The following is a 3,709-nucleotide window of genomic DNA, read 5'->3' as shown; positions in this document are numbered from 1 at the left end:
CATATTTATAAGATACTGATTCACCTTTTATTTACAACACGCAGCACTATGATGATTAATTAAGCAAAACTTTATAAGCCTCAGTTTCAAGAACTTCTAGTTTTGGAGTTGACAATACCTGCTTGCACTACTTTATTACTTTAAATTCTACTTTTCACTTTAGTTTTTTAGCAAGCCCACAAAATTTTAATGAGCAGTTTTAATTGCAAAATTACTTTCAGCAAACATTATTTACTTTAGCACACTCTTTTGCCACATTAACTTTAACGTTCTTTTTACTATGTTCAAGAAGCATTAATTTGTAAAACACTGGGCTTCAATATTCCTTCAATAAGGACACTCGGTAAGCACTTTAGCATGGGAAGGATGCTAAGTCGATATGTGATTGAGGATAAATCAGAGAAGTTTTCATAGATAGTCTTTTTGTTTACCTTATTATTGAAAACAAATAAATCATCCACATCAGCTGATCCTATTCTGTACACTTCTATAATTCCTGGGTTCTGTTACAGTTATTGCGCAACGCGGTGGCGAGTGCATGTTGGTGGGTGGATTTGCATGCGGAAATGTTGGACTCTGTCATTTCTTTGTGGCGATGATAGATACCAATTCCAATTGTTCCAGCTATTTATCCATCCATCCGAGGCTTTGACACATTGAGAAACGGTACGATAAGCCTCTCTCGGCACCAGCACAAAACTCAACTTTTACATGAGCCATTGGCGGGTAGGTAGCTCGTTCCAGACTAACTCGTTATCCTACTTCTTCCTTCATGCCAACCATATTTTGCGCACGTTGCATGTGCTGAGGGGAACCACAACACCTTACATATAAATAACTAATAACCCTAAGTGAGGATCAGCAAATACAGAGTAACAAGACATTTTGAACAAAACGTATCATTTGCACATATTGACAGTTGAACATAAAATTATTTGAACAAATTCCAGTCATATATGATACGTTTTGTCTCCCTCCAAGTGAGGCAAAGAATTTAACTAACAACGACAATAGATTACGCAGTATTTTAGCGGAACATCAAAGTTTTTTACAAAGAAAGAAGTAAACACCCTTAGGGTATTGATTCAACTCAACAACATTAACAAAAACTCAACGATATAATATTGAATAAAACAAAAGTCAAAATAAATCAGTAGTGCATTAGAGCTATGGTGTTACACATTCCGTGTCCAAAGTCTGTTAATTCCTGTCTTGCGGCCATAACCACTTCGGAAACTTTTCACTCGAATCGCCTGTGTACAAATAACAGTTTCGCCAGTGCACTGCCCTTTTATACCTTGCGTACGTGGTACTACCGCCATCTGAACATGTGGGTATTGTTGTCACATGGTTTTTGTTGCCTCAGTGTATCATAATTTCCATAATGTGCATTTCCACTGAAAGTTAAGTTGGTCAAAGAAAGCCATGACAAGTCTGTACACGGTTCTTTTAATACTGGAATCTTCCTTGTAGCAATCTTGTCCTTCGTTACTGTGTCGATGATTTTCTCAGTGGCTGTCACACTTCCCTCAGCGTTTTTAGAGGATGCAGTCGAGGCTTTAACAAAATTTGGTGCCTCGAACGACTCTCGAACAGTCGGATTTACATATAGAACAACTAGGCACGGGCCTAGAGGCGGTACCTTAAGGAGGGAGGCACTGTCTGCTCTGTACTCATTTTAACCTTTTAGGTTTTAAAATAATTGCGCTTACAAACGACAAAAATTTTAATATTGCTAAAGAACTTGCTAGTTTAAATATGCCTTAAGAACGAAATTCGACAGTACAAGCTTGGAAATGTACATAGTTTGCATGGCAACTGTGTGGAAATTTAACATTGGGTTTCTGCCTGGTATCATCTTCATGATTGTTCAAAATATTTTGAAGTAAGCTGTCAGAATGGCAATCTATAATACAATGTTATTATTCCCAGAATGTTGTCGACTTCTACTTAACCCTGCCATATTTTCCCCGTAAAAATACAGGGACCTCTGAAAAGCTGTAGTAGTTTCTTAAATACCGTAACATGTGTGGGCCTCTGTATGTAAAACCCGGCTCTATTTAAATTTCTTGTAGATATTAGGGGAAGTATGAAGTCACCCTCCACTACTATAATTAATGTGAAAGCTCTGCGGTCTTCACTATCTGAGCTTTGATTCAATGAGACCCACTTAACAAAACATATCGATACTGAAAATTTTTTATATTTTTAAACACATGTTCGTACGAAAAGAACATAAGCAGAATATATAATAATGTGTGAAATACATTCACAACAATTTAAAAATTTTATTTATTTATTACTTAGTTTTACTTTTTTGGCGAAAGAAGAAGAAGACACCAACTTTCGTTTGTCTCATTTATTGTGCTGCAGTCTACACGATAACGACGTTCATATTATGTGCAATCGAATAGTACGTGGCATTACAAATTGTATGTTAAACTTCTTAACTAAGCTTTTTTTCTTTGAGGAAAGGTTATTTTTAAAATATGTTGGAACAAAAGGTGCATTTGCGTGTAGACATAACAGTAGTGTTCACACAAATGGCAACACACCACATCAACAAGACTACTTAAACTTTGTAGTCTGTCTTCTCTGCCCACAGAAACCGCTAAAATGTTATAAGAATAAGTGGGGTAAGAGTCGATCCAGCACACCTCACTGCAAGAAACTGCAAAAATTATTTTCTTTTTAAATTAGAAAGGTAGTGTCAAGAATATTGAGAACATATTTGCGTCCCTGCTAAAATTCCGGCGACGGGGGAAACGGAAGCCAAAAACGGACTTTCCCGTTTTCTTTATGAGACGAATTCCAGCCAGCAGGTGTGCTTCTTCTGTTCTTTGACAACCGAGAAACAGGCGACAATGAAATTAAATTATTCTTCATTGTCGTTCTTTCATAGAATAGTTAGATCGTGTTATCCGAGTTGGTCAGTCCATCGCTCCATGTTTAAAGGAAAAATCTTTGTGTTCGTGCCCTATGTTTAAAGTAAAAAAGCTTTGTGTTCATGTACTCTCATGTGCATGTAGTACGATTAGAACTGGATACAGTCTTTCGTTCTCTCCTTTTAAAATTTTTTTCTTTTGTTTTGACTGTTAGTTGACAATTTGGTAAGTGCTTTAACATGAACAACAGTGAAACAAGCGAACGTGCAAAATTAAGTGTGGTGGCATTTCGTAAATTATCGAAGGAAAGGCGAGAACGAGAAGACAATGTTCTAAAATCGCTTGGCAGAGTAGATAAATTTTTCCCAAAAAAATATCGCTGGTTCGACTTTGAGTTCAAACAGTACGGATGATATTTCTGGCACTGCAGCTGTTGCAAAATAAGTAAATACAGACGAAACAAAAGTTAAAAATGAAGAAAAGCAAATTGTTCCTGCTTTCGAGTTTCACGAAAAACTAAGTGTTGAGTCAGACATTACAAAAAGAAATTACCTCGTTAGTGATGATCCTGCAGCATGGTGTGTCAATGAATCAACACTTGACATTCTCTTACAACGTGGCATTAATCAAAATTGTAACGGTGATTTTTCTAATTCAACAAGATTAATAGGCGATAAAACCAGATAGTTGAACAAGAATGTATTTTACAGTAATCTTTCAAATGGTGAATCAACTTTCCATGATTTTCTAGTATACTCCTGCAGCACCGGCGCTGTTTCTTGTGCACCATGTAAATTGTTCGGAGGTAAGGCCGCGATTGCTAC

The sequence above is a fragment of the Schistocerca gregaria genome, chromosome 6 (genome assembly GCF_023897955.1).
Source record: "Schistocerca gregaria isolate iqSchGreg1 chromosome 6, iqSchGreg1.2, whole genome shotgun sequence".
Lineage (NCBI taxonomy): Eukaryota > Metazoa > Arthropoda > Insecta > Orthoptera > Acrididae > Schistocerca > Schistocerca gregaria.
Note: the sequence above shows the minus strand (reverse complement) of the source record.